Genomic DNA, 20,892 nt, shown 5'->3' with positions numbered 1-20,892 from the left:
AACGTCATGTAGATTAGAAGAAATTAAGTTTTATTCAGGAACAAGACCCACGACGAATCGCAGTAACATCCAACAGGAATCTGACTATTCAGTTTACATTCCAGAACCAAGTGATGTCAACCACAATTGAAATGTACACAGATTCTTAAAGACACATTGCTGCATTACTTATATATTGTCATCTACTACAATACTACACATCCTTCCTCTTTTAGAGGAAAAGACAAATTATAAAATGCAATAGCTACTAAGTACAAAATTAAACCACAAAAATAAAAGAAACACAGAAACCAAATAAAACAAAATAAAATGAAGCAACTTTAATTCATGACATAGTCACGAAAAGGTGTGGGCAATCTTCTCAATCGTCCTTCGTAGTTCATTCTACGAATGACATCACCTTCTCCTCCATCATAATGCAAATTATTAGAAACAGGATGAGATGTAACAGACTGTGAATCCCCTTGTCCTGATGATAAAGGAGAAGGATGTGTACTGTGTACCGACTGAGCAACACAAGATGTAGTAAGATTCTCACAAACCCCAAACCAATCAGAACTAGAATTGTCATTAGCAACATTGTCTCGTTTATTTTCCAGAATAAAGTTAGCTTGTGCATTAGTTATTTTAATAAGAGCATTTTTGTTCCACCACCCTTTATCATGTAACAAAACAGCCATGTGTGACACCCTTAACACTTGAACTGGGGCAGAGAATTTAGATTGCCCTTTTGGAACTTTGATTGGTTTTTTGATAATAATCCAGTCTCCAGGCTGTAACGGTTTGTCAGATACATGCATTCTATTATCATAATTATGCTTATAAATTTCTTGTTTCTTCTTAACCTGATCCCTGATTCTGTTCAGATCAATGGGAGACTGAAAAGATTTTTCCATAAGCCAAGCAGGATTAAGTGTAGAAGCAGACATGCGACCCCTTAATAAAATGAAAGGCGCAACTCCCATTGTGCTATGGGGTGTAATGTTATAATTCCAGACCTTCTGAAGTAAAAAGGAAGAAATGTTTAAGCCATTTGAAATAGCAGACTGAACTGCTTCTTTGAGTAAGCCATTAGCACGCTCAACAAGGCCATTTGAGGATGGACTGTACAATGGGACAAGAACATGTTTGACATCTAAAGCACCTAAAAATGAGTCTAAGTCATGAGCTGTAAAATGTGACCCATTATCTGTTACAATCTGCTCAGGAGTGCCTTCGGTGAAATATAGGCGTTGCAAAAATAAAATGACAGCATTAGAGTCAGCATTTTTCACAAAAGAAAAGTAGATCCATTTAGAAAAATAGTCGACAGCAACGATCAAATATTTTTTGTCTGTATCCAGGGCTGAGAATGGTCCAGAGAAATCCAAACCAATTTTCTTCCAAGCCCCACTAGGCCACTGAACTGGACAAAGGGGGGCGTTTGTAGTTTTCAAATGCTTATCAGAGCAAAGGCATTGGGGGTATTTGTCAACATGTGTTCTAACCTGATTGTCAATACCTGGCCACCAATAAGTTTGTTTGATCTTATTTATAGTACCGGTGGTGCCAGGATGCCCCTCATGAGCTAACCTAATTATAGTGTCTCTAATGCCTCTTGGAGGAACAAATTTATCTTGAAGCAACACGATATCATTGGAGAATGATAACTCTGCAGCAATTTGAGCAAAAGTATTTTCTTCCAAAGATAAATTACGATCAGGAGGCCAACCATTAACTAAATATTTTTTAACATTCTGTAAACAGTTATCGTCTGCAGAATTACTAATCCAATCATCCTGAGAGATTTTATAGTTTTGTATCACATCCTGAATAGAATATACATATTCAAAATCATCCTTTGATTTTAAAGATTCTTGCATATTTGATAATGAGATCCGAGAAAGACAATCGGCCGTACATTTTTTCCACCGGGAATGTATTTAATGTCAAAATTATACTCCTGTAGTCGAGCTAGGGGTCTAATCAAACGTGAAGATGCTCTGTTAGAGCAGCTGTCGCCTAACATGTATATTAAAGGTTTGTGGTCAGTGTACAACAAAAAGTTTGTTCCCCAAATGTAAGTTTTACATTTTTCCACAGACCAAGTGCATTGTAAGGCTTCTCGCTCTATTGTGCTGTAATTGATTTCAGCTGAACTCAAAGTACGAGATGCAAACTCAATAGTGCCTTCACGTCCATCTACAATTTGACTAAGCATAGCACCCAGACCTTTTGCACTTGCGTCTACTGTAATGATGCTTTGAACTCCATACGTGAATGGTTTGATAGCAGCAGCATTTAAAATCAAATCTTTTACCAACGTGAAAGCATTTTGTGTATCAATTGACCAATCGAATTTTGTATTTTTCTTTAATATATTCCTAAGGGGTTGTACTACTAAGGCATACCCTTGAACAAAGCGAGCATAGTATTCGCTCAACCCTAGAAATGCTCTTAATGAATCTTTATCAGTAGGGGGTGGCGCACATTTAATGGCATCCAGAAGAGCAGTTTTAGGTTTGATACCAAATGCTGATAAATTATGACCTAAATAGTCAACATTTTGAGAAAGAAATTTGCATTTGTGTATGTTGACAGTCATGCCATGTGTATGTAAAATATTCAAAACCTTCTTTAACAAAACATAGTGTTGTTCTATACTCTCAGAATGAACAAGGATGTCATCTTGAAAAGCTTGAATGCCAGGACAGTTATCGAACATTTTGTCCATTAATCTTTGAAATATACTAGCTGCAGAAGCTAATCCGAACGGGAGTCTTTTATACATGTAAACCCCGAATGGGGTAACAAATGTAGTGAGAGGTTGAGACTCAATTGATAAAGGAATTTGATGATATGCTGAACGTAAGTCAATCGTAGAGAAGAACTTACTGCTACCTAATTTCGCCAACATATCATGTATTTTTGGAAGTGGATGAGCATCAACAACAATGTTGCGATTCAGAATCCTTAAGTCTGTGCATAAACAAATATCGCCAGAATGTTTTCGAGCGACTACTGCTGCAGAAATCCATTCTGAAGATTCAACTGGACAAATGATATTCTGAGAGCACAATGTGTCAAGATGTTTCTTGAGGTCATCTCTAACAGAAAGAGAAACAGGGCGTACTTTTTGAACAACAGGAGTCACATTATCTTTCAAATTAATTGTATGTTCAAAGTTTTTAACCAGGCCTACATCATTACTGAACACACTTTTGTATTCCTCAAACAACAAGTTAAGAGTGGAATCTTGTGTCATGTTGTCACAAATAGACATAACAGGAAAATCACCTAAAACAACAGGTTCGGGATGTCCGGGCTTGCGTAAGATACCTAGACTAGCTTGATCACGCCACCCCAAAATGTCTCTGCCATTTACAGCTACATAGATTTTTGTATAAATCATTCGATTTTTAAAATCAATAGTATCATTGAAGTATCCTAGCATAATGATATCGTATCCACCAAATGCTTTGGGATTAACATCAGTGGATATCAACTTTGTATTAGGCCATAACTTGTAAAAAGTTTTCTCATCCAGAATAGTGATTGGCGATCCAGCGTCAGCCATCACCTCAAGAGCAACAGGACCAATTAATACACTACAATTTGGTCCTTTAATGGCGTTACCATCCAAAGTGTTGACCTCAACAGATAAAGAGGCTACATTGAGAGCTTCACAAATTTCATCTTCTGTATACACAAAGTTAACCTTACTCTTGTCTCTTGGTACTTTGCAAACCGTAAAAAAATGACCAACCTTTTTACAATTGTTACATCTTTTTCCTAAAGCTGGGCAATTTGGATTGTTACCCACATGAAATTTTGAGCCACACCTGTAACAGAAAATGTTAGGTTTCCGGTCAACATATTTCCTATCTTTGTTACGAGTATTGACAGCACTTATGTTACATTCTTTAATGTCATTCGTGGATAAAGACATGACACTACTGGTAGGATTCGTTGTTGAAGATTCTGCAATAATTTTTTGTGAGGTGACAGAGCATTCTATGCTTCGTGCAATGACCATAACCTCATCAAATGTAGGATTCTTGCAAGTCAAAATACATTCTTGAATCTTTTTGTTGTAACAATAGAAAACCAGCTGATCTCGAAGTGCAGTGTCAAGGTAAGGACCATAATCACATTTTGTAGCAAGAACTCTCAACGTGGCTAAATAAACCTCAATAGAGTCTTCTGGCAATTGTTTACGTTTCACAAAAACGTGACGTTCCACCATTATGGACGGTTCATCTTTAAATTGTTTCCCAAGACGCGTTAAAGCTTCAGTAAACACATTCCATGAATCATCTGTTGACGAATTTTGTACAATTGGTAAACTGTCAAAAAGTTGTTGATTAAATAAAAAAGCTCTCTTTCTGGAAGGAGAATAATCCAAAGCATCTATAGCCTCTAAATAGTTAGTGAAAACTCTTAACCACTTATGCCATGGTGTAGGTGGCTTGCCGGGAACTTTCAAGAAACATGGTGGTGCCAAAATACTGTTGGTGAGTTATCCATGATTATTAAAATTAACACCACAACCAAATTTTTTTTATTTATTTAATTTTATATATATATCTATATATATATATCTATATATTATCTACTGGCGGTCGCCAGTAGATAGTTATAGTTAGGACCGTGTTTCCATAGGAAATCCGCAACATTCTATTTGGAATAACTTTGGCGCAGGTTGACGAATCCTCGCGAAATTTTCAAAATAGGTGGGGCGCTCCGCTCCGCTCCTACCCTGAAAGTCTCGGGGGGATTCGTCAAGAGGGGGCTGAGAAAAAAGGGGGGTCCCAAAACGCATTTTCCCCATCCAATTTTCCATAGGGACCTTTAGTCCAAGGTACAGCCCGAACGGCTGAACAGTATTACTTGAAATTTGGCAGAGAGGTAGTCCTCAGGTCAGGGAAGTGCCTTTTGCAGGTCTGGTGTCAATCTGTTCAGTAGTTCCTGAGAAAATCAAAAGTAAAATCATATATATATGTGGGCGGAGTCTAACCACACATCTCATCCTGAGATCTGATTGGCTGTCAGCACTTCATCCAAGAAGTGTTGGCAGCCATCTTGGGACCAATATACATGATAGCACCTCATTAAAAAGCATTGCAGTTAATAGAAGGTTTTAAGACTTTAGTTACATTATAAATCATTTGTTGATGGTACCATACTCATTTTAGGAATTGTGGTATGTTCTAAGGCGATTTCACCATGTGAAAAAGCCTTCTGCTGGGATATCCTGATTGAGAGAAAAATATTTTCTCATGCTTTTCCCACAGAGGTTTGGAAGGTGATCTATAAGCTAAACTGAGAGCTTATTTTCTGTAAATTCACATTATCTTTCTCAGTCATGTGAGAATGAAGTCTGACATTCTCAGTAAAACATGTACATCCAACAAGGGCAGAGACTGTCAGTTGATTCCTTTGTGTTCTACTGCAGCTTCCCAGAGTGTTCCAAAGAACAACTAGAGCGCTAACAGTCCTACTTATGATAAACATATGGCACACCTGAAGCCATCTTGCTTGGATTAGAGTGGTAACTCTTAAAACATTTAATTTAAAAAGGAACACAATGAGGGGGTTCATTTTTCCATAAAAAGTATGATTAGTGCTGCAGAAATAAAAATTAGGGCACATTTTGAGTGACTTCTCAAATCCTCTTCTATTTCATTAAAAAATTCTGACATGCAGACTGAAACATGCACTTTCAATACCAGCAGCAGTTTTGCCTGGTGAGCAGTAGCTTTACTACAGTGATCTAATGAGCAAAAATAGTGCTAACATTCTGAATTTATGGCAAATGTGTGACACATCTGAATGCCTTCTTGATGGAATCAAAGTAAAAAACTGAAAGTATTTCCTACTGAGGAGACTGCAGTAAATGAGGAAATTAGGAAACTTGATAACAAATAAGTCTCCCAAGATGGCCACCAGAGACAAAAGAGCCCATATGTAGCCCAAATATCACCCAGATGTAGCCCAAGTATAGCCCAATGACAGAATGTCCCAGAGTGTTCTTAAAAACAACTAGAGCGCTTACTGTTTTCATTATGACAAAAGTATGGCACACCTGAAGCCATCTTGATTGGAATAAACTGGTAACACTTAAAACATTTAATTTAAAAAGGAACACAATGAGGGGGTTCATTTTGCCATAGAAATTATGATTAATGCTGAAGAAAGAAAATGAGGGCACATTTTGAGTGACTTCTCAAATCCTCTTCTATTTCATTAAAAAATTCTGACATGCAGACTGAAACATGCACTTTTAATACCAGGAGCAGACTTCCATGGTGAACATTAGTTTTACTACAGTGATCTAATGAGCAACTAGAGTGCTAACATTCAGAATTTATGGCAACTGTGTGACATCTCTGAATACCTTCATGATGGAATCAAAGTAAAAAACTGAAAGCATTTCCTACTGAGGAGACTGCAGTACATGAGGAAATTAGGAAACTTCATAACAAATAAATCTCCCAAGATGGCCACCGGAGACAAAAGAGCCCAAATGTAGCCCAAAATCACCCAGATGTAGCCCAAATATAGCCCAATGACAGAAGTGTGCAAACCACTTATTATTTTGTGTTTTTGCAGTGTTATATAGTGCAGACTTGTCAGGTATTGGAGTGCTTTACATGAGCATTGGTTACATCACACAAGAACAAATTCATTTTGGTTGTAGACATGGGGAGACTAAGTGATTTGACCAGAATCACAGAATGTCGAGCTGAAGCAGAAACTCCAACCTGGTTCCCCAGTTGCAAAGTCTGCAGTTCTGGAAGTAACACCACATCCTCTCCCCTAAGTGCAACATTTAATCAAGTGGTCAACTGGATAAAAAAACATAAAAATAACAAATAATTTAAAAGTGCTTTGTCGCTATTTGAAAACTCAGAAAATATGTCCTTATTTTAGTCTTTTAGAACACTAACCATAATTTTGATGCCAATAAGACCCTCTCATATATGTAATTTCTAAAGGAAATGCTCTAGGTATTACTGTTTTGATTACATCAAGATGACGTCAGGCGTTCCACACTTTTGTAATAAATATAGAATGTTAGCAATCTAGTTGTTCATTAGGATACTGTTGAGAGGCAGAGGCCAGGGGCACGGATTCTGAAAATTGAAGGCAGGTAGGAGGGTGCAAAGGCAACAATTTAACCACACTGAGCAGGCAGGAAGGGCCGTGGAAGCACAACAGACTACGGAGGGCAGTGGAAAGGGGGGCAGGGGCAACAAACCAACAATACAGGACTTGCAAGAGAGGCTGTGGCAATGTAATAGACCATTGTGGGCAGAAGGAAGAGGCAATGGTAGTACAACCATACATGCCAACAGACCAGATTCATCCAGGAAACGTCCAATGTTTTTAAGCTCAAATGGGCTTTATTTGATCTGTCTCCTGTCTACAATCTCCTCTTTTTCAATGTAACTCAAAGGGGAAAATCAATACCCCAGTTTTTTTTCAAAATCTCCCTCTTACCAAGTTCAAAATGTTCGCAAGTATGGTACATTGGATCATGGAAGGAAATGGGGTAGGGACATGGACTTGGATAACAGAGGGCAGGAGGGACATGGAGAGGTGCACCAAACTGACCCTGCAGGGCAGGCATCAGGGTTTGCAGCAGCACAATACACCACACAGGGCATGCGGGACGGGAGTGCAGCACAACAATCCATAGAAAGCAAGAGGGAGGGGACAGGACCATGCACATGGACAACAGAGAACAGAGGGGCAAGAGGCAATGGTAGCTAGCTGACCATAATGGACAGACAGGAGAGAAAGCTGCAGCATAACAGACCATAAAGGGCAGGAGGGACGAATCAGGGGCATTACAATGGAACAAACAAGCCAGGAAGGAGGGAGTAGGGGTCTGCACATGTAAACAGAGGGCTGGGGGCAAGGGGGCAGGGCAGGAGCAGCAAGATAGCCATGGAGGTCAGGCAGGATGGGCACTAGAAGCAAGACACACCATGAAGAGCAACACTGAGACTGTGATGGCACACACACAGACCATGGAGGGAAGGTGGGAGGGGGTCAGGGGCAGCTAACTGACCACACAGGGAAGGTGGGAGTGGCCATGGCAGCACAGAAGACCATGCATGGCAAGTGGGAGGGTTAGTGGCAGCACAATGGCTATGATGGGCAAGAAGGAGGGTGCAGGGGCATACACAAAGGACGATGGAGGATAGAAGGGAGGGTCAGGACCTGTGCACAGACAAGAAAGTTCAGGGGAAGGGGCCTCACAACAGACCGCACGGGGCAGGCAGGAGGAGCAGTTGCAGCACAACAGACCAGGGAGGGCAGAAGGGTGTGGCAGTACAATGGACCATGTAGGACAGGAGGAAGAGGATAGGGGCATGGCATGTGGACAGGCAGGGTGGAGGTGGCAGGGACAGGTTACAGTCATCTGACAATGCTAGGCAGGTGGGAGGGGAGTGGCAGCTCAACAGAACACTCAGAGTAGATAGGAGTGGCAGGTCCATGGAACATGGTGGGCAAAAAGGATGGAGCAGGGGCATGCACAAAGGGCAGGGGGAAGGAGAATAGGGGCAGCAAGCTAAGCACAGAGTTTAAGCAGGAGGTCAATGATGGGGCACAGAATTGGGCAATGGAGGGCAGGAGGAGTGGACTGGTACATAATACTAAATTGAGGGCAGTGGCAGCACATCAGACCATGCATGGCAGGAGGGAGGAGGCTAGTCCATGGATTCACACAACAGAGGATAGGGAGGAGGGGGATGGGGCAGCAAGCAAACTGTTCAGAGAAGGCGGGTATTAGGAACTTTATTGTTTTTAAAACGTGTGTCTGTGCGAACTACTTAAAATATGAACAAGTATGCAGCATAATCTCACTTTTATTCAGGAAGAAGAGGACGTTTGTGACTGTGACTCCGGGCTCACTTGGCAGAAACACCCCCTGACCCTCCACCCCCTATCGCAAAATGTAATGCCCGTGAAAAGGGTAGGTGAACACAGTGTTATATAGAACATAGTCCTGAGAGCACGATTGAAAATGAAAACTAGATATAGTGTATGGTATAAACTATGCACCAAAAAGTGTGATATAAGATGAACCGGGCGTGAAATATAATATGCAATACATTGTGCGCAGAGCGCGAGATAGCACAGGCACTAGCGCGTGCTATGCGATATGCGCCTTGGAGTGTAATATGCACAGGGCAGTGTTGTGTAACCTAACTAGTCTCTAAAGTTGTAATATAAAATATGTGCTGGGGAGTGTAACGTTGCATATGAACTGTGACAAAGATATGGATCCCAGATTGTAATATGTATGGCATAGCACTGTGCGTTATAACATAGGCATCGAGGAGGGCACGTTAGATGGGGCAATATAACCCGTGCGAAGACAAGTGTGGCATGACATATTCACGGGGTGGTGTTACAGTGCACATGGGCTAGAGAGTGTCATAGCATATGCACTAGGTAGTGGAATACAACACAGAGGTGTGTGGCACTCAGCAGGCAATGGTGGGTGTAACACAGCATTGGGCTCTGCCAGGAGCGCGCTGTGACTCTCAAGTGATGTTCGTCCCCTTTCCAGAGAGTAAAATAAAAAGTATTACACATCCAGCAGTGGATGTGTGTTTTATTAACCGTGAGGGGGGTTTCTTGCATAGTTTTGGTCGAATTTTTGTCGAATTCCCTTTGAATGGCTTGGTGTGCATGTGTATTAAATGTGCCCGTCAATAGCTACCCATGTTTGTATAAATAAACGACAAGGGTGTCTACCGGGATTAGGCACGGTAGGGCATCAGACATGTCAGAGCTTCACTGTTGGTGTAAATACATTCCACGTGGATTCATTGTATGCATAGTCGCCTTTTAATGAATATCACGCAAATCGTCATGGTGATAGGTACGTACGGTTTGTCCAGCATGTCCTAGGTGTGTCTATAAATATATATTTTTTAAAAATAATAAAAAACAGTGGCCGGCCCTGGGGATTGGGGTCAAAAAAATATAATTAGGAGACAGGCCCTGGGGGATGGGGTCATCAGGGCCAATAAATTAGAATAAGAAGGGGAACCACACAGCCCCCCTTCTTAAAAAATTAAAATAAATAAAAGACTGGCATTGTGCCGGAGGCCACGCCCCCTCCTTGCAGCACTCTGCAGACGCTCCCCCTGGCGAATTGTAAGTTGGGGAATTAATTCCTCTTCAATACTGAGGGTCCCTGAGGGCCAACTAGCCCAACAGGCATCTCCAGTATGCGCCAGGGAGCTGTGCTGCAGACAGGTGTTCTGAGGCCAAGCCCCTTTTTACACCTCTCTGCAACGCAGCTCTGTGGCGCTTACTGGAGGTACCTAGTGGTCTAGTTTGACCCTAGGGACCCTTAGGATTCAAGGGGACTTAATCTCTCAACTCAGAACAGCCACAGGGCGCGTTTACACAGTGGTGAAGGGAGGGGACGGGGCCTGAGGTGACGTGTGCAAACACGCACTATGGCACGTTTTAAATTGGGGATATAATTTCCCTTCAATACTAAGGGCCCCTGGGGGCTAACTAGCCCACCAAGTGCTTCCAGTAAGCGCCACTGAGCTGCATTGCAGAGAGGTGGTCCAGGCCGTGCCACTTTTTACACCTCTCTGCAACGCAGCTCTGTGGCACTTACTGGAGGTACCTAGTGGGCTAGTTGGACCCTAGGGACCCTCAGGATTCAAATGAACTTAATCTCCCAACTAAAAACGGACACAGGGCGTGTTTACACAGTGGTGAAGGGAGGGGACGGGGCCTGAGTTAACGTGTGCAAAAACACCCTGTGGCCTGTTTTAAGAGGTAGTTTTAATCCCCCTGCCCTATTATATACTAGGGGCTTACAGAGGAGGTCATGCTAATCACAGGGGGACCCCAACACATAGGTGCCGATTACGACCCTGTAAAAACCGGGTACGAACCGTCGGACGGAGAATATTCTCCGTCCAACGCGTACCCGGTCGTCAAAATATACAAACAAGGAATTACGATTCGCACGGAAACACCATTTCCGTACGAATCATACAAAAGCCCGACCGACTAAAAAAACCATACAAATGTGATCCGGTAAAGCGCCGACGCGACGTCGGGACGCACGCAGCCTGCCATTCACGAACCAGGAATCACGATTCGCACCGACGTCATCCCGCACGGTGAATATTTTCCGGCTGCCAAAAACTGCCGGGAAATCAGGACGACGCGAACAAGGAGTACCTGTACGCGACGGACAGACATGGACCCGAACCTACGTGTCATCCCGGCCATCATAGCAGTCGACCTCCTCTACAGGTTCGGACGCAGACGCCGCAGAAGGTCAGAACAACAAAGGGAGGGGGGTAAGGGGGGGGCAAGACCAGGGGCAGGCCACAAAACCCCCAAAGTCACACAGCACACATGCCCTGGACATACCTGACCCACAGGCCCTGGTCACGACGAGGGGGTGGGGGCGTGTCCAGCAAAGCCAGCGTCCGCCACAACGGAAGTGCCTGACGACGCGAACCGGCAACACAACAATACAGGTACGTCCCGTACCCACGCCTTAAGAGCGTGGGTACGAGTCGTACCACGCCCACACCTACGTCACCCCAACAATGGCGGGACGGCTGTACCCACGTGGCAAAGGCCTAGGTACGGCCCGCACAAGCATCACATAGCGTGTGGACGGATATGTACGGACCGTACCCCCACCCCCTATGCATGGAGCGGACCCCCACCCCAACAGTGTAAGTACGACTCGTACCCACACCCACGTACGTATGGAGCGTACCCCCACCCCAACAGTGTAAGTACAACCCCTACCCTCACCCGCGGACGTATGGAGCGTACCCCCACCCCAACAGTGCAAGTACGACTCGTACCCACACCCGCGTACATATGGAGCGTACCCCCACCCCAACAGTGTAAGTACGACTCGTACCCTCACCCGCGTACGTATGGAGCGTACCCCCACCCCAACAGTGCAAGTACGACTCGTACCCACACCCACGTACGTATGGAGCGTACCCCCACCCCAACAGTGTAAGTACGACTCGTACCCACACCCGCGTACGTATGGAGCGTACCCCCACCCCAACAGTGTAAGTACGACCCCTACCCTCACCCACGTATGTATGGTGCGTACCCCCACCCCAACAGTGTAAGTACGACCCCTACCCTCACCCGCGGACGTATGGAGCGTACCCCCACCCCAACAGTGTAAGTACGACTCGTACCCACACCCGCGTACGTATGGAGCGTACCCCCACCCCAACAGTGTAAGTACGACCCCTACCCTCACCCGCGGACGTATGGAGCGTACCCCCACCCCAACAGTGCAAGTACGACCCGTACCCACACCTCGTATGCATGGAGCGAACCCACACCTGTGTATGTTCTAAGCGTACATATCCTGAAATAGGAGGTGTGTGTGCAGAGTCCACCCAGCAGTGCCCAGAGACAGGAGGGGTGGGTATAGAGTCCTCCCAGCAGTGCCCAGACACAGGAGGGGTGTGTGCAGAGTCCTCCCAGCAGTGCCCAGAGACAGGAGGGGTGGGTGCCTAACACTCCCAGCAGTGCCCAGAGACAGGAGGGGTGTGTGCAGAGTCCTCCCAGCAGTGCCCAGAGACAGGAGGGGTGTGTGCAGAGTCCTCCCAGCAGTGCCCAGAGACAGGAGGGGTGGGTGCCTAACACTCCCAGCAGTGCCCAGAGACAGGAGGGGTGGGTGCAGAGTCCTCCCAGCAGTGCCCAGACACAGGAGGGGTGGGTGTGATGCACAGTGTGAGCCTTGATCATTGATTGTGTCGTTGCCCTCATTCCACCTGTGTACTTTCAATGGCACGTACTGCTTTTTCCCTTCCCCAGAGGATCATGTCCCTATGACAAAGGTGCAATGCGTTGGATGCATACTATGCCTTGTTGTGAACAGCAAATGTGTTCTAATATGTCTCTCTGTGACATGTGCCTGGTGTATTGATGTAGTGTCACTTGTTCATCCTCACAGGTTGGCGCCTCTGCCAAGGAGCAGATCTGGCTGACCGCCGTCAGTGCCGTGAGGAGTGCGGATGGTCGGAAGCGGCGCCTGTCCCAGGTGAGGAAACGCTGGCAGGATATCCGGTGCTGGACGCGGAGGATCGCACGGGTCCTGCTGGGGGACTCACCTGAGAGCCATAAGAACCGCGGGCGCCGCCGTCTGACCCACATCCACAAGCGTGTGCTGGCGGTGGTATTTCCAGACTTGGAGAGGTGCTTACAGGAGAAGCAGCAGCAGGAAGGGGGTAGGTACATGTGTGTTTGTTGTGTGTCACCAGCATTTGTAAGTGCACAGTTGCATGGATACACTGCCAGGGTTTAAATGTGCTGTGCAGATCCTGTTACCCACAGTATAGCGGTGCTCTCCTGCCTCCCTTCCCCTCCTTGCAATGTGTTCCCTGGTCTGTGTGTAGTCACTCCTTCACAAGGTAATGTAGGCTGGTGCTCTCTCCACGTGAACTATGCCTGTAGCATCATGTGTGAGGGTGGTGTGTAACAGGTTTTGGGACCTTGCCTGTGCCCTGTCCAGTTCAGTGCATGTGGGTTCCATGTCAGTTGGCACTGATGCTGAGTCCAGACATGGGAGTTAGTCTCTCAAGTGTCATGCCTTACAGCGCGCATGTCCTATGTAGTGGCCTGTGACATGATGTGCATGAGTGTGCGATACGCATAGTGCAGGGATGGTGGCGTGTGTTGCAGTCATTCCCATTCAGGAGCATGGAGTTGTGTGGCCACTACTGTCCCCTGGGGCATATTTTCCTAGGTGTCATGTGTGTCATCACAAAACGTGGACACTCTCAGTGTCTACAGCATAGGTTGTGCTCTGTGCCATTGTCCCCTGGCACCATGTATATTGACGTGAAATGTAGTACAAGTGTCCACTGTACAGCCTGACCTGATTTTCCTTGTTCATACTCACAGTGGCCAGTGCCTGTGTGTCTTGTTACAATCATCTGATGATGGGCATTTGTACATGATTATTTGGACAGGCGCACCTTGGGTGTTTGGCGTCCAATCTTGCATTTAGGCAGCCCCTGTGCATTTCACCCAGACTAAGAGATGTAAGTGCCACCTGTGTCTCAACAAATTGCCTCATGTAGGGGGTGGTTGGTGCGGGCCAAGCCTACATGTCAAAACCAGAATTCTCCTTGATAGGTCTGGCCAGTGTGTGATGTTTGTCTGGACATACACTCAAGGTGCGGTGAGCCAGTCATGGTGGGCATGTATTCAGTATTACCTATGCAGCATGTGCCTCAAGTTCATGGATATGGTCCCTGCTCATCCCTATTTTCGCCAACGCTGTGTGGTGCAGATGCAGTGCTGGATTGTCCCCAGGGCCTGGCTCCTATGTCAAACTCCATTTCATGTCATTTGCTATTGTGTCATGCTCTCCATGGAATTTCAGTGGCATGGTGGGTCAACCAACTGTGTGTTTCATGCCCTACATCTGTACCTTGTTTTGTAGATGTTACTGATCTTTCTTTTCAGGCTATGCACTGTAACCTATGTAGATTGGACTCATGTGACAGATGTATACAGGTGTATGATTAATTTCTGTCTCTTCACCCTGCCCACAGCATCGTCGGGGGACACGGAGGGAGACATTGGCACAGACCGAGCGGAGGGACCGAGCACAAGTGCCAGTGGTGACATCGTGGCTGGCACATCGAGTGGGACAGAGGCGGAGGAGAGTGAGGCCGAGGACCTGTCGACTGGCACGACGGAATATGAAGCCGACGGGTCCGAGGATGATCTCTCCGAGTGGGCGGAGGCTGCACCAGCAGCTGACAGCGGCACAACATCTCGCCCCGCCCCCTCCATTGCCATCAGCCGCCTCCCACTTGCTCGTGTCCCTTCCCAGCGTGCCCAGTCACCGCATGTCTCCTTCATGCCAGGCACCGCACCCCCTGCTCCTGTCTCCACTGCTGCCGCCAATGCCGAGTCTGTGGACATCCAGCGGCAGTTGCAGGTTGGTCAGGCTGCGATCCTTAATGTCCTCCATGGCCGCAGCCAGGTCCTCAACAACATGGAGGCATACTTGGAGGGCATTCATTCATCGCAGGCTGACCAACGCAGCTTGCTGAGGTCGATAGACTCGACACTGACTGCGGCAGTGGGTCTCCTGCAGCGCTACGTCCCACCCCTTGCCCCTGCCCCATCCACACTTCCCACTCCCATGCCTGTCCCATGTACACCCAGACGTCAGCATGCACCCACCACAACAGACACAGTGGAGAAGGCACCAGATGTATGATGAGATGTGTACAGATGTTATGTGTGAAGGTGCAATGTGTGCCAGGCATGCCCAAAACTCCCTTGACATGTGTGCATGTCGTACTGCACACTTGGGATGAGTGTCACTGGCATGGCCCGGTCACCAACACACGCAAGTGTCCCCTGATGCCCGGTACAGGGGTTACCAGACCAGACATGTCACTACCCACGGTGCACGATGTGACTATGTCGTGTATGTGAGGGGGGTTCCCATTAGGTTGATGCTGGAGCTCCCTCAAAAGCTTCAGCTGTTGCAGCAACCAACATGTGTCTGTGTGTAGATGGACATGGCACACTGTTACGCACACCAGGCCACATGTGGTATCGGATGTGAGGTGCATGTGTATGCATGGGACACGGAGTAGCGTAACAAGGACATGTCTGCATCCTCTCTATGTATGTGTGGTGAGTCATCACATGTACACCTTCATGGCAAGGTGTGTGGGCTGTCCTAGCGTAATGTCATGTGACCTGTGGCTCTATTGTTCCGCTACCAGTCTCTGCAATCGACATCCTACTTCTGCTGATGTGTGGATGTATGTCACTCCTGTGTTGCGTCTGGCTGTTCACTTACACTGGGACACAGCTAATCCCATGCCATGGCATGTGGAGGTTCACAATCTCCGTGTGTAGCTGGGTCTTGGTAGGAGTGTCCCCTGGCAGCCATACCTGTCCAGGGCATGTGGCACATACCTGACTCCGTATGTCGCATATGTGTATTGACAGATTAACATGTGCTCAGCACCAACAAATAGTTGTTGTAGTGCACTCACTCTTCCTTGTCACTTCCAAATTACTGCAGAGCGCCGCCTCTTCCCTGAGCTATTCCGGACTTGGCTGCCATGCGGGAGAATGACTGTATCCGGTGCTACCGCTTCCCCCAACGGTTGATTATGGAGTTGACGGCGAGGCTGGCACCACACCTGCAACCGCTGCACAGGTATCCTACGGCACTGACACCCAAGCTGAAGGTAATGGCAGCACTACATTTTCTTGCCACGGGTACCTTTCAAAATACCATAGCTCATGTTGGTGGCATGTCCCAGAGCATGTTCTGCCGTGTGCTGCATGATTTCTTAGAGGCCATGTTGCTTCACCTGGATGAATTCATCCATTTCCCAACCCCTGAAATGTTGACTGCTGTCAAGCATGGATTCTATGCCCTGGGAGGGATGCCCCATGTCATTGGGTCCATACATGGGACACATGTGGCTTTGGTACCACCACAGGCACAGGAGGTAGCGTACAGGAATCGCAAGCACTACCACTCCATCTATGCCCTTGTGGTGTGTCTGTCCAACATGGTGATTTCACATGTCTGTGCTCGTTTTCCAGGATCAGCACACGATGCCTACATCATGAGGCGTAGCAGGGTGCCTGAAATGATGACGCAGCTGCGCAACGAACGAGCATGTGTTGTTGGTGGGTACACTCTGGCTGTCCTGTATTTTGCGTAGGCTTCCAGCGCAACCGCTTCTCCTGTCCTACTAATGTCCATGTGCTTTCCATGTAGGGGACGCTGGCTATCCCAACATGCCATGGCTGATCACACCTCTCTGCAACCCCATCACGCCGGCCCAGCTCCGCTACAACACCGCCCATGGCCGGACAAGGCGAGTGATAGAGAGGACATTTGGACTCCTGAAGAGCCGATTTCGATGCCTCCACAAGACCGGCGGCGCCCTCCCATATGCCCCGGCAAATGTCTGCAAAATCTTCATGGTCTGCTGCATGCTGCACAACATGGCAGTTGAGAGAGCTGTGCCACTCATCCTGGATCAAGATGATCAGGACCATCCACCCGTGGAGGACGAAGGTCTTGGCAATGGGGCTAGTGATGTGGAGGATGTGGTTCCGCAAGAGGACATCCGGACTCGGCTCATACGCGACTTCTTTGCTTAGTGGTGAGTACCAGTGTCTGTGTGTGCACGCATTGGTCCCCGTGTGACATGTGTTGCGATGTGTGTGTCCATCTGCATGTATGCCACGTGAGTCAGAGGTGTGTGTGGATGTGTCACTGGAGTGATGGTGCCAGTGATGTGAATTTCCCCAGTCATAATTGTGACCTAGCATGTTGTCATCCTTACATGTGTCGAGTACATGCACATGCAAGTGGCTGTGCTTTTTGTGGCTGACTTCTTGTGTGTCTCTCTTCCCCAGGTACTTGTGCATGCCGTCTGCTGGTTGCATTGTTGTGGCACTGCTATTCTTCATGGACACGTCATTGTGTGCTGACTCAGCGTTACACGCACGGACAAGTTTGGAAGTCTCCTTAGGGTAAGGGATGCATCAGGGGTTGATTGGGTGTGGCAGTTGTTTACGATGTATGCACACTGCCCCTGTCGATGTTTGGTTCCTCTGCAGACATGTCGCATCACCATGGTACACATGACATGCAGCTGGGTACACCTGAATAGATGGTCAGACTTGTTGACAGTCATCAGTGATGGGATTGTGGAATGTGATGATGGCATCAATGTGTGTTACACTGCCCTCGGACACATACGGTTTGCATTGGCTTGACATGGTGTGGAACTTCCACATCAGCGGATCAATGGTGTATGGCTGTCTCTCCGTGAGCAGCAGGGGGTGTTTAGGTGTTATCCGACACTTGTGTGCCAGTTCCATGGCTATCACGCATTTGTGCTGCAGAAGGGGGGTGCCAGTGTTGGACCCACATGTAACTCCACATGACCCGTTCATGTGTCCTCCGAGTTGCCTCTGCAATCCCAAATACATGACTAGTAAAGGTGTCCCTATGCCTCCAAGGTGCCTCTTCTCAGTCAATGCTGGTGTGTTGCCACGGTGCATCCGGCATCTCTGGCATGGTTTTCCGTGATAGTGGCTATGTGTCTATGTGTAGAGTAGCAAGATGCAAGCTGTTTGTGTGGGATTAGACTGTGTATTGTGCATGATGTCCATGACTGTGTGGGTATTGTGACATGTGCCATCCCCATGCATCCAACGTTGGCCAGGCCACCATTCTCTGCATCCACCTGACTCAAGCTTGTAGGACATGGTTCTGCCACCTGTCCACACATACCTGGGTGCCCCCAGGACACTCCACATGATCCCTGACCTCTGCGCATGGCTGTCGCTGTACTCAATATGTCTGTCGGCACGGTTGTGCGGCCACCCCCTCAGCTGGTTGGGCCCATCACGGGTGTGTATGGTGCTCCATGTCTGTCTGGCCTAATACAATGTGACCCATGTGTGTCCGGTGCCAGACTCTGGCCCCAGGGTGTGGATGGTTGAAGTCAAATGAGAACTCAGGCATGGTTAGACTTTACAAGACACATGTAAGGTAATAATGCAATCACTAGGCATCTACTCTTCATGGTGTGACTTTTTATTTTGGTTGGGGTAGGGGGGGGGGTTTGACATGAGGGGCTTTCCGGGTGTGTGGAATCCAAAGTTCACTAGGGGAGTTGGTGTCCTTGCCATTTGAAAGCCTCAGAGTCCATGCCACAGTCTTTGTCAACATTGGTCAGACAGTGACCAGCAAGTCCATGTGGCAGAGAATGTCTTTTGCTGCTGTGCTGCTGTTGCTCCAGTGGGCCAGGTGCCAGGCCAGGTGTCCTGGGAGATGGTGCTGTTGCGCCGACCCTCACGGTCTTTTCCGTGGACGACCCGCCCTCCTGCGGGGACCCTCAGAAGCAGGCCGTGACGATGTTTGGGATGCTCCATCGGATGTCTCCTCCTCCTCCTCCTGATCCCTCCCTGTGGGTGGTGATGTTCTACACCTGGTGGCACAGGGAGGGTTGCCCATGTTGTCGGCCATCCGACGGAGTGTACTGTGAATTCCCGTGAACACCGTCACGAGCTCAGCCTGTCTGTCCTCCATCCGCCGTTGGTGTTGCAGTAGACAGGCATGTTGCTCCGCATGTTGCTGGGCCTGCTGGGTCTTGATCTCCTCGAGGATGGACACAACCTGGGCCATGCCCGTGGTGTCCTGCCGGTATGTGTCCAGGATGTTTCGGACATGGGAATATACCGGTTCCCCAGCCAACTGGTCAGGCTCGCGGCTCCGCCGTCCTCCACTCCCACCACCCCTGCCCACTTGCACCTGGCCTGCCCTTGTGGGCACATCGGGTCTCCGGGACCCCTGAGGGGTGGCATTGGCGTTGTCGCCTGCCTCCTCCTGGGTGCCCGGGACACCGTGTCCCTTCTGGCCAGCCTGGCTGCATTGTGGTGGTGGGGCAGGGATCCTGGGTGTCTCCTGGGATGTGGCAGGAGTGGGGGTGGTGGTTGGCCCAGTTGTACCTGACGCAGGTGCTGCAGGTCGTTGGACACCAGAGGGGCCAGGTTGGTCGGGGTCGGGTTCGTCCACAGAGTGGTGAGAGTCGTCGCTGCCGGTGGCTCCGTCATCCCGCCGAGCCGGGTCCTGTGAGTCTTCCCCCCCAGTGTTGGGGGGTGATCCACCACGTTGACCTGTGTGTGAGAGAGACAATGTTAATTTTGTTCCATGCAACATCCATGTTTCATTGGTTTCAAAGTTGGCACATTTGCTCTGGGAATTTGGATATGTCTTGCATTCCACTCACAGTACACTTGTGCATGGGTATGTCCCTTGGGCACAGCTTTTGCAACTTTACCTATGTGTGGCACAGTCTTACTTGCTGCGTCAATGGTGACTGCAGTCAGCAGTGGAGTGGGCAGGTGTGGCGAGCCATGCATTGGCGCCTTCCGTGTAGCACTGTACGTGGGCACATGGAGTTGTTCCACACACTTGTATGATGCAGGTAGCTGTTGTTGTGCTCGTGCACAGGTTGTGACATGGCCCTGTGTTTTGCCATGGAGAAGAGGGGGGGTTCTGGCACTGGCCACCCTTGTCTACATGCACGCAGTCCACCTGCTGACGAGCAGACATTCCCACACACCACAAGGCTGATTTGCTCTCCCTGTGTGTCCCTTTCTCGCTCCCTCTCTGTCCCCCTCTCCCTCCCTCTGTGTGTCAGCCTCCTCCCCCTGTGTGTCCCTTTCTCGCTCCCTCTCTGTCCCCCTCTCCCTCCCTCTGTGTGTCAGCCTCCTCCCCCTGTCCGTCTCCCTGTGTCTCCCTCCCTCTCTGTCCCCCTCTCCCTCCCTCTGTGTGTCAGCCTCCTCACCCTGTCCGTCTCCCTGTGTCTCCCTCCCTCTCTGTCCCCCTCTCCCTCCCTCTGTGTGTCAGCCTCCTCCCCCTGTCCGTCTCCCTGTGTCTCCCTCCCTCTCTGTCCCCCTCTCCCTCCCTCTGTGTGTCAGCCTCCTCCCCCTGTCCGTCTCCCTGTGTCTCCCTCCCTCTCTGTCCCCCTCTCCCTCCCTCTGTGTGTCAGCCTCCTCCCCCTGTCCGTCTCCCTGTGTCTCCCTCCCTCTCTGTCCCCCTCTCCCTCCCTCTGCGTGTCAGCCTCCTCCCCCTGTCCGTCTCCCTGTGTCTCCCTCCCTCTCTGTCCCCCACTCCCTCCCTCTGTGTGTCACCCTCTGTCACCTCAGCCCAGCTTCCTGGGCACACACTGTTAGCAGATCTTTGAATGGCCCTTGGATTGTTGATGTGAGTTTGTTTCTGATCTCCAGGCACCCATTGGGTGTAGTGTCTGTGTTTGCACTGCTGTTGTGGTGGTGTGTGCTGCCACTCTTTCA

This window comes from Triturus cristatus, chromosome 7, assembly GCF_964204655.1.
Source record: "Triturus cristatus chromosome 7, aTriCri1.1, whole genome shotgun sequence".
NCBI lineage: Eukaryota > Metazoa > Chordata > Amphibia > Caudata > Salamandridae > Triturus > Triturus cristatus.
Note: the sequence above shows the minus strand (reverse complement) of the source record.